The 11,121-nt window shown below is 44.1% G+C and overlaps 1 long non-coding RNA gene across 1 annotated transcript; it reads right to left on the bottom strand.

Moving 5' to 3' along the window:
• Positions 1-6,985: 6,985 nt before the first annotated feature.
• On the bottom strand, positions 6,986-8,044 carry LOC126989908 (uncharacterized). Its single transcript, XR_007743851.1, has 3 exons — positions 7,979-8,044; positions 7,514-7,717; positions 6,986-7,445 (listed from the first exon to the last, which is right to left on the bottom strand). It is a non-coding gene; the product is annotated as an uncharacterized LOC126989908 (long non-coding RNA).
• Between the last annotated feature and the right edge of the window lie 3,077 nt (positions 8,045-11,121).

The raw sequence follows: 11,121 nt of genomic DNA, 5'->3' as shown, positions 1-11,121 counted from the left end.
CTCACGGAGTAGAGGGTAAAGTTTTGAACTGGGTCAAGGCGTGGCTTAGCAATAGGAAGCAAAGAGTGCAAATCAATGGTAAAAGATCTGACTGGGATGTGTTACGAGTGGGGTCCCACAAGGTTCGGTATTAGGTCCACTTTTGTTTATTATTTATATCAATGACTTAGACACAGGAATTAGTAGTGATGTTAGTAAATTTGCAGATGATACCAAGATCGGTAGAGTAATTGAGTCGGATCAGGACGCTAGTATTCTCCAAGGTGAACTCAACAGATTATATGACTGGGCGGATAAATGGCAGATGGAGTTCAATGTAGGGAAGTGCAGTATTCTGAGTGTAGGTAGAAAACAACTCACATAACTATTGCTTAAATGACACTCTCATAAGTAGTCTGTCTGCGAGGGATTTAGGGGTCTTAGTGAGCTCTGATCTCCGTCCAAGGGCACAATGCATTCAAGCTAGAAATCGAGCTAATAGGGTAATGGGATTTATTTCAAGGAGCGTAAGCAACAGAAGCCCCGAAGTCTTCCTCAAACTATATTTAGCATTAGTTAGACCTCATCTTGACTATGCGGTTCAGTTCTGGTCACCCTACTATAGAATGGAGATCAAAATGATAGAATCGGTGAATAGGAGTATGACTGAGATTATTCATGGGTTGAGAAACTTGACATACGAGGAAAGACTCAAACAGTTAAACCTGCATTCTCTAGAAAGGCGAAGGGTGCGTGGAGACATGATCGAGGTTTATAAATGGATGAAGGGCTTTAATAAGGGAGACATTCATAAGGTTTTGTTGGTAAGAGAACCGGGTAGGACACGAAGTAACGGGTTTAAACTGGATAAATTCAGATTCAACAGGGACATAGGCAAAAATTGGTTTACTAATAGGGTGGTGGATGAGTGGAATAGGCTTAGCAGTCATGTGGTGAGTGCCAATACAATTGTCACATTCAAAAATAGACTAGATAAATTCATGGACAGCGATATTAGGTGGGGTTAGATACACGGGAGCTTAGGGTCAAAGGAGCTGCCTCGTACAGGCCTACCGGCCTCTTGCAGACTCCTGCGTTCTTATGTTCTTATGTTCTTAACGCTCTCTGGGTCATGTTCTTAAACCTTTCGTCGCCCAAGGACATACACTTAACAAGGCTTTCGTGGGATTTGTGGGCATTTCCAGGGGTAGCTTTATGACCCTGGTGGTAGTTTGATTAAGTTTCTGCACCATGAGCGTGAGGAAACTGTCTTTTTTGGCCTCTTTAGATATGACTTATGTAAAGGAAGGGAACGTGGTGGTGGTGGTGGTGGTGGTGGTTACGATGGTGGTGGTAGTTTGTTTTCTTCTTTTCCTTGTTTGTCTTCTTTCTCTTCTTTTTTCTTGTTCTTGTTGTTCTTGTTTTTGTTGTGGTTCTTGTACTTCTTTTTCTTTTTCCATTTGTATTTTTCCTTCGTTTTCTTTTTATTTTTTTGTTTCTTTTCTTTATATTTTCTTTTATCACCTCACTTCTCATCTCCTAGCTTACGTTTATGGCTCCCCGTCCTGCGTCATCATAACACACACACACACACACACACACACACACACACACACACACACACACACACACACACACACACACACACACACACACACACACACACACACACACACAAGGCTTTTTCTCCCCGTGCTTGCCGTCCTTTCTTGCATGTAAGTCGTGTGTGTTTGTCGAGGCGCGGCGCTGTGTGTTGTGCTTGTGCTCATGGCCCGCTCACGTGGCCGCGAGGAGGTGGTGGTGATGAAGGTGGTGGTGATGTGTATTTTTGTTGTGGTTTTATTGTACTGATGATGATGGTAGAGGTAGATATGTATTTATTGTATGTGTGTGTGTGTGTGTGTGTGTGTGTGTGTCTGGGTGGTTGGGGTAGATACAGTCACACACACACACACACACACACACACACACACACACACACACACCACCACACACACACCCTCCCCCCCCCCCTCTCTCTCTCTCTCTCCCCTTTCCCCTTCTCTCTCTCTCTCTCTCTCTCTCTCTCTCTCTCTCTCTCTCTCTCTCTCTCTCTCTCTCTCTCTCTCTCTCTCTCTCTCTCTCTCTCTCTCTCTCTCTCTCTCTCTCTCTCCTTCCCCTTTCTCTTCCCCCTCCCCCTCCCTCCCTCTCTCTCCCTCTCTCCCTCTGCAGGCATCTCATTCATAGGTAAAACAAAGTAATTTATCTTCATTTCTTTCCACAGGTACGTTGCGCAGCCTCGGGTAACCTGGTGCAGTCCTTGGGCATGCCGTGTGTGTGTCGGGTTACTACAGGGCGGAACGTGAGTGTGTCGTGGCATGTGTTGTGTGCGGGGCTGCTCCTGGCTTCTTCTGGGAATGGTTAGGTTATGGTAAGGTTAGAGAGATAGATCGATGGATATATACAAGGCTGGTTTAATAGGTAATATAGACAGATATACAGGCTAAGTAATTATATATAGATTTACATAGATTTACATAGATTTACAAAGAAAATCAGACCACACAGACCCCATGGTCCAGACTTAGTGGTTTGTCCTTAAACCTAAGTGATTTTACATTAATCAGAAGACTCCAAAACGTTGCATTTCTACTCTAGTTCATATTAAGTTGAAGGAAGTGACGGTCGAGCTTATTTTTGAAGGAGTCAATCGCGTTACACTGGACCACTGATGGTGGAAGCTTATTCCATTCTCGCACTACAACGTTGGTGAAGAAAAATTTGGTGCAATCTGAATTTACTTGTCTACATCTGAGTTTTACGCCATTGTTCCTCGTGCGCAAAGTGTCATCGATCATAAACAATGTTGATCTGTCTACATTCGTGAAACCATTAAGTATTTTAAAACATTCGATCAGTTTTCCTCGGAGGCGACGTTTCTCAAGAGAGAACATGTTAAGGGTAGAAAGCCTTTCTTCGTAGGATTTGTTGCGCAAGGAAGGGATCATTTTCGTTGCCCGACGCTGAACACCTTCTAATTTAGCAATATCCTTTGCATGGTGGGGAGACCAAAACTGTACCGCATATTCCAAGTGGGGTCTGACTAAACTGTTGTAGAGCAGGAGTATTACATCTTTATTCTTGAATACAAAGTTTCTTTTAATGAAGCCCAACATTCTGTTCGCTTTATTTGCTGCATCGATGCATTGCTGTGAGAATTTGAGGTTTGACGCGATTTTGACCCCCAAGTCCTTGACGCATTGAACGCTTTTGAGTTTAACGCCGCGCATTTCGTATTCGAACTTCTTATTCCTCGTTCCAACTTGAAGGACCTGGCACTTGTCTACGTTAAAGGGCATCTCCCATCTATCCGACCAAGCTGAAATTTTGTGCAAATCCTCTTGGAAGCTTTGCCTGTCTTCGTCAGTCAGAACCGAGTTACCAATCTTTGTGTCGTCTGCAAATTTGCTAATGCGGTTATTGAGTCCAACATCCACGTCGTTGATGTAAATAATGAAGAGCACTGGGCCAAGAACCGAGCCCTGAGGGACGCCACTAGTGACCGGCGCCCACTCTGAGTTAAATCCGTCAATCACTACTCTTTGTTGTCTGTTGCTCAACCAATTCGTGATCCATTGGTTTACTTGACCGTCAATACCTATTTGCTTTAATTTGTAAAGTAATTTATGATGCGGGACTTTATCAAACGCTTTCTGGAAATCAAGATAGACTACGTCCAGTGATTTGGTTACGTCATAAACAGTGAAGAGGTCGTTATAAAAGGTTAATAGGTTTGATAGGCAGGATCTTTTGTTTCGGAAGCCATGTTGTGAGTCCCCAATCAATGAGTGGCTTTCAGGTAACTCACAATTTTGTCTCTAATTATGCCCTCAAGTAGCTTACCTACAACCGAAGTTAGACTAATGGGCCTGTAATTACCTGGTACTTTTTGTCTCCTTTCTTAAAAATCGGTGTCACGTTAGCCTTTTTCCAATCTGAAGGGACGATGCCTTGTCGCAAGGACATATTGAATACGGTTGTGAGGGAGGAGAGTATTTCGCTCTTTGTTTCTTTCAGCAGAGTTGGATATACTTCGTCAGGTCCAGGACTTTTATTTGTTTTAAGTGATTTGAGGGCTGTAAGGACTTCATCGGGTTTTATTTCAAAGTTAGACAATGCATGCTCGGGATTTACATTAGTACTGGTGTTGGTGGTGGTGGCGGGAGGACTGTTATTATTAAACACCGAGGAAAAGTAATTGTTTAATAGGTTTGCAACGTGTTGGCTGTCAGTCACTAGTGCACCGTCGCTGTTTGTTAAAGATCCAATTCCACTTCTGATAGATAAGTAGACAGAGATAGCGTGAAATATGTAAATAGATAGATAGATAGATAGACATAAGATACAGATAGATATAGAGATAGATAATAAATAAATAGATATAGACAGATAGATATAAGAGTGTGTATGTTTGTTGGTTTGTTAGTATCTGTGTATGTGTGTTGGGGGGGCGGGGGTAGGAATTTTCCCGGCATCATTAGTATAATTATATTCATCAAAGCGCCTCATAAACAATATTTATTTATACTACTTTAACTCGTTAAAAAAATTATAGGTATTTTTTCATCGGGTTTCCATTATTCAAAGTTTCCCCCCAAAACAATTCTGGATTAATTTATTAGTACGTGCTCATTAGCCTTTATTTTTCGACCTGTTCTGCCTTGTGTTGCTAGCTGTGGCCTTCTGTCTGTTAGCGCCTCTGCTGTCGTCTATAAGAAGACATTTGGGTCTGAATTCTCAGACGCTTTCGGCTCTCACAGCGTCTAATTCTCAAGGCCACAAAGGAGATTAGTCGGGTTCTCATGTATGTGTTTCTTACTCATCGTGCAGAAGCCTTGTCCATCTATCATTAGGCTCGCTGAACTACCCATGGAAATACTAACACTGTCTCAATCAAAGCCTTATCAAATGTGGATGTGTAAGCCAAGAAAGGTTTTAGAATGTGTCTTTTCCACGTTCATGGTCAAACTGTCATTAGGATCGTAAAACTAAACATGGAAATACTAACACAACCTATATCAAAGCCTTATCAAGTGTGGGTGTGCCCTGAAAGGTTTGATAATGTGTCATTTTCACACTCATGGCGCAGAGGCCTTGTGAAACTATCACTAAGCTCATAAAATTAACCATAGAAATACCAACACAGACTCTACCAAAGCCTTATCAAGTGTGGGTGTGTAGGCCCTGAAAGGTTTGAGAACACGGCCGTAGCTGGAGACTCAGAATCCCTATAGGTAAGCAGACTGTCATGATCTGGGTATCTCGTTCTCTGCCCCGCGGCGCTGTTTTCAATTCATAAAAGTTTCAAGAGACGAAAGAGTCTGAATTGCTTGCGAAGTTTTCCCTACGTTCAATTTGACCTTCCTTTGATGCAAGGAAAACATATATAAATAAAGGCAGTGAGGCGCATTCTTTCCTTTCCTAAGTCTCTGTATACACAAGGTCTTCGTTACAAAGAGGCGGAGCGACGTGGGTTTCAGATTTGAGACTCGATAGATTGCCACTTTTGCTACACTGTTGTTGCTTTTCCCTCATGCTAAGAACTCCAGTGGAAAACATTTATCTTCTCCCACAAAACAGTCCATGCATAACCCAGCAACTTCTCCGAGAGGAATTTTGAAACAGGCGAAGTCAGATGCCGACACGTTAAGAATACGGCTTGAATCAGAGACGCGCACTCAGGGTCACGACGCTAAGAACAGACCGTCAACAAGTGCCTGTAGGGAATCCAGTAGCATATATAGAAGACCTTAGATCCGTGTTTATAGTCGTGTTTATATTTCCGTCCGAACATATCAGGTAAATTTGACGTTGCAGTAATAGGATGTGAGTGACGCGCAATGCATTTCAAGCGTTGTGTTATTTGTTGACGTGTTTTTGATGCAGACGTAAATGACTCGCGCCTTTTATGTGTTTTGGTTCGTGCAGTGAAAATGACGCAATACGAGCAGTCTTTGTTTAATTGGTGGACTCTCTCTCTCTCTCTCTCTCTCTCTCTCTCTCTCTCTCTCTCTCTCTCTCTCTCTCTCTCTCTCTCTCTCTCTCTCTCACACACACACACACACACACACACACACACACACACACACACACACACACACACACACACGCACGCACGCTAAGTTAAATAGATAGTTTGATAGCTAGTTAAGCAGTTAGAGTCATTTAGTTAATTTTACTATATTCTGTATTTATTTATTTATTTATTTATATTATTTTGTTTATTTATTTATATTTTATTTTGTTATTTTGTTTTTTCTTTTTCCTTTTCTTTCTTTCTTTTCTTTTTTTCTATTTGTTTTCTTTTTCTTTTCTTTTTCTTTCTTTTTTCCTTTGGATTTTCTTGCTGTTGGTTTTCTTTTTTGATGTTTTTGGTGTTCTTTTTTCCTATCATCCTTTTGTTGATGTTCGTTGGTCTGGGTGAGCCGCTTTCCTCCCAGAAGAGACCCACCCATAATTTTGGAGATGTTGTTAGGGCCGAAAGGTGGATGATGTTTGTTTTATTTTCTTTTCTTGATGTCGTGTTTTTCGTTCTTCTTATTGCATTTGTTTTCTTTTTCGATGTTTTCCTGTTCTTTTTCTTTTTACTTCTTTTTGATGTTTTTTGTTGTTATTTTTTTCCCATCATCCTTTTGTTGATGTTCCTTGGTCTGGATGAGCCGCTTTCCTCCCAGAAGAGACCCATCCATAATTTTGGTGATGTTGTTTGGGGCCGAAAGGTGGATGATGTTTCTTTGTATTTCTCTTTTCTCGATGTTGCTCATTTATTTCTGTTGCTTTTCTTTTTCGATGTTTTTTCTGTTCTTTTTCCATATTTTTTGGGTGTTCTTTTCTATATCATCCCTTGTTGATGTTCTTTGGTCTGGGTGAGCCGCTTTCTCCCCAGAAGAGACCCACCCATAATTTTGGTGATGTTAGTCAGGGCCGGAAGGTGGATGATGTTTGTTATATTTTTCTTTCCTTGATGTTTTTCTTTGTTTTTTTTATGTTCATTTATTCATATCATCCTTTTGTTGATGTTCTTTGGTCTGGGTGAGCCGCTTTCTCCCCAGAAGAGACCCACCCATAATTTTGGCGATGTTAGGGCCTAAAGGTGGATGATCTTTTTATTTCTTTTCTTGATGTTTCGTTTCTGTATTTTCCATTTTTCTGGTGTTCCTTTTTATTTTCCTTTTCTTTGGTGTTCCCATCGCGTGGATTGTCTACGACAGTATAACGAGCACCACAAGCCCGGGTTTATTTAGAGTTTGCTCTCCTAGGCAGACTGCCTACCACGGCTGACGACCTCCACCTGCCCGGGTTTATTGTTCGGAGTTTGCTCTCCTAGGTGAATTGCCTACCACGGCTGACGACCTCCACCTGCCCGGGTTTATTGTTCGGAGTTTGCTCTCCTAGGCAGATTGCCTACCACGGCTGACGAGCTCCACCTGCCCGGGTTTATTGTTCGGAGTGTGCTCTCCTAGGCAGACTGCCTACCACGGCTGACGAGCTCCACCTGCCCGGGTTTATTGTTCGGAGTTTGCTCTCCTAGGCAGATTGCCTACCACGGCTGACGAGCTCCACCTGCCCGGGTTTATTGTTCGGAGTTTGCTCTCCTAGGCAGATTGCCTACCACGGCTGACGAGCTCCACCTGCCCGGGTTTGTTGTTCGGAGTTTGCTCTCCTAGGTGTATTGCCTACCACGGCTGACGAGCTCCACCTGCCCGGGGTTGTTGTTCAGGTTGCTCTCCTAGGTGAATTGCCTACCACGGCTAACGAGCTCCACCTGCCCGGGTTTGTTGTTCGAGTTTGCTCTCTAGGTGGTGCCTCCCACGGCTAACGAGCTCCACCTGCCCGGGTTTGTTGTTCGGGTTGCTCTCCTAGGTGAATTGCCTACCACGGTTAACGAGCCTCACCTGCCCAGGTTTGTTCGGAGTTTGCTCTCCTAGGATTATTGCCTACCACGGCTTACGAGCTCCACCTGCCCGGGTTTGTTGTTCGGAGTTTGCTCTCCTAGGTGAATTGCCTACCACGGCTAACGAGCCTCACCTGCCCGGGTTTGTTGTTCAGGTTTGCTCTCTGGGTGAATTGCCTCCCACGGCTAACAGGCTCCACCTGCCCGGGTTTGTTGTTGGAGTTTGCTCTCCTAGGTGAATTGCCTACCACGGCTAACGAGCCTCACCTGCCCAGGTTTGTTGTTCGGAGTTTGCTCTCTAGGTGGTGCCTCCCGGCTAACGAGCCTCACCTGCCCGGGTTTGTTTGAGTTTGCTCTCCTAGGTGAACTGCCTCCCACGGCTAACGAGCCTCACCTGCCCAGGTTTGTTTAGAGTTTGCTCTCTAGGTGAATTGCCTACCACGGCTAACGAGCTCCACCTGCCCGGGTTTGTTTAGAGTTTGCTCTCCTAGGCGGATTGCCTCCCACGGCTAACGACCTCCACCTGCCCGGGTTTGTTTAGAGTTTGCTCTCTAGGTGAATTGCCTACCACGGCTGACAGGCTCCACCTGGCCGGGTTTATTGTTCAGGTTTGCTCTCTAGGTGAATTGCCTCCACGGCTAACGACCTCCACCTGCCCGGGTTTGTATTGTTCAGGTTGCTCTCCTGGGTGAATTGCCTCCCACGGCTAACGACCTCCACCTGCCCGGGTTTGTTTAGAGTTTGCTCTCCAAGGTGAATTGCCTACCACGGCTAACGAGCCTCACCTGCCCAGGTTTGTTTAGAGTTTGCTCTCCTAGGTGAATTGCCTACCACGGCTAACGAGCCTCACCTGCCCGGGTTTGTATAGAGTTTGCTCTCCTAGGCAGATTGCCTACCACGGCTAACGAGCTCCACCTGCCCGGGTTTGTAGCCGGAAGATCTCCGGCACCTCCGTCGGGGCCCGGAGGGACGCCGAGGAGCCTGCCTGGAGCCCTCCATTCCTGCCATGCTCGCCAGGAGACCTTGGGCTCGCTGGCGCTCCACCCGCCGAGGCGAGGATGCAAGAACTCGCTTCTTAAAACTACCAGACTGGATTATAAAATTAATCATAATTACTGTGAAGGCGCCGGTCACCGCGTTTATCGGTTCAGGGATGGAAGACCGACGGGCCTGGGAAACGCGCACAAGCATCCAAAGGAATCCTCGCGACGGCTTGCGACGCAGCATCCGTTTCCCTTTTATTTCTCATTCCATTTTCTTTTTTATTATATTTTCCTTCTCTGATTGATTGATGGATTGATTTTACTTGGTAGGAAGCTGTTCACCAATTAACATCATTCAGGTGTACATTGCACCACACACCTGCCGAGAGAAAACACCAGTGAGAGTGCTGACGCTCACGAGGACGGCCCGCTAGAGTTTCCTAACATTCGCATCGGGGCCCACTTCTCTTTAGTCGTCTGTCTCTTTATTTTTCTCTTTGTTTCATTCTATTTCTCCCTTTCTTTCATCCTTGCTCTCCATCTATGAATTTATTTATTTAATTCTCTCCGTCTCTCTCTCTCTCTCTCTCTCTCTCTCTCTCTCTCTCTCTCTCTCTCTCTCTCTCTCTCTCTCTCTCTCTCTCTCTCTCTCTCTCTCTCTCTCTCTCACACACACACACACACACACACACACACACACACACACACACACAGCTTTCGTAGGCGTTGTGGGTATTGCCAGGGGTAGTTTAATGACCCTGGTGGTAGTCTGACCTCCTATCTGTATTATGGACCTAAAAAAAAAAACACTCATGAGAATCAGACTGATCTGCTTTGACCCCTGTGGAAAAAGTTTTTATGAGAGACAGAAGCGTCTGAGAATACCGGCCTAGGAGTTGTCATGTATAAGTCGAGTGTCCTCTTGTTTGGTTAAGGATATGCACTGTTAATTATTTATTCATTTCTTGGCATCACAGGAGGCGGCTCAAGGACAAACAAAACACACTCACTAAAAAACACCAACCACTTCTCCCACAATCAGAAAACACTCACCATCATGTGTTTTCTTTTTTCTCTCCCATTTATATATTTATTTTCGCATCATAGCAGGCAAACATTAACACACTTTACACACACAAAAACGATAACCACTTCTCCCACCATCAGAAAACAGTCACCATAATGTGCTTTTTCTATTCTTTTCTCTCCCATTTATCTGTTTATTTTCGCATCACAGGAAGCAGCTCAAAGGTAAAACAATGACACACAAAAAGTCTGTTCACCACTTCTCCTAACACAAACACACGAAAAAAATAGCTGCCATCAAGTGCTTTTTCTCTTTTTTTCTTTTCTTTCATTGATTCATTGAGTTTTCACATCATAGGAGTTTCATTTGATGTTGATGAAAGTTCAGCATGCAGCTTTTTTATTTATATTGCCATTGTGCGGAACTTATTCTATGAGTATGTCGGAAAAAATGACTGAACGGGTCAATGTTATGAAAGAGAGATGGGGAAGCAAAATGGGGTTCAATCCTTATGAGAGAAAGTTTTATCTACGAATGACTGGGTCTGGATTAAAGTCTTCCTCCACCTCTTCCGCTGCTTCCTCCTCTTCCTCCTTTTCTTCCTCCACTTACCCTCTTCTAGGTTCTATCTGTACACCTCTACATAGTTTCTCGCGGAAATACTATAAGAATACACAGTCGTTCACGCACAGCATGATGACGTCACACTCTCATCTGACTAAATCTCGGCTCCAGGGTTCCCATGAAACAACAACAACTAAAAGTAAAGGATGACTCATGTGTGACGAATATAATGCAAATAAAAGGTAGCGAAAAAAAGAACCTGATGTTAAGGGCCAGTCTTACAGTCCAGTACAGCACGTTTGTAAGCTCCCCAACCGAACACAAACACGACGAAAATTCCTTGTATATTTTTTTTTCCCTTACAGCAGAGGAGTCAGTTCAAGGGCATAAAAAGGTAACAAATGTGAAAAAAAAACTAAACAAGGAATTTTCGTAGTGTTTTGTGTTCAGTTGGGAGCTTATCCAGGCGCTTTACTTATTGCGTCATGATTATGAACTCATGAAAATGAAACTAACGTGCTGTATGTTTAGGAAGCGCGTCGCCTCCTCTGGCGACGGCCGCGGCGACGCTGCAGTCGCCGCGGCCGTAAATAACTTTCGCAAAGGGTAGGGTCGGGGAGCATGGTTAAACTTCT

This window comes from Eriocheir sinensis, unplaced genomic scaffold (assembly GCF_024679095.1).
Source record: "Eriocheir sinensis breed Jianghai 21 unplaced genomic scaffold, ASM2467909v1 Scaffold1373, whole genome shotgun sequence".
NCBI classification, from domain to species: domain Eukaryota; kingdom Metazoa; phylum Arthropoda; class Malacostraca; order Decapoda; family Varunidae; genus Eriocheir; species Eriocheir sinensis.
This window is presented reverse-complemented; position numbering and strand designations above follow the sequence as displayed.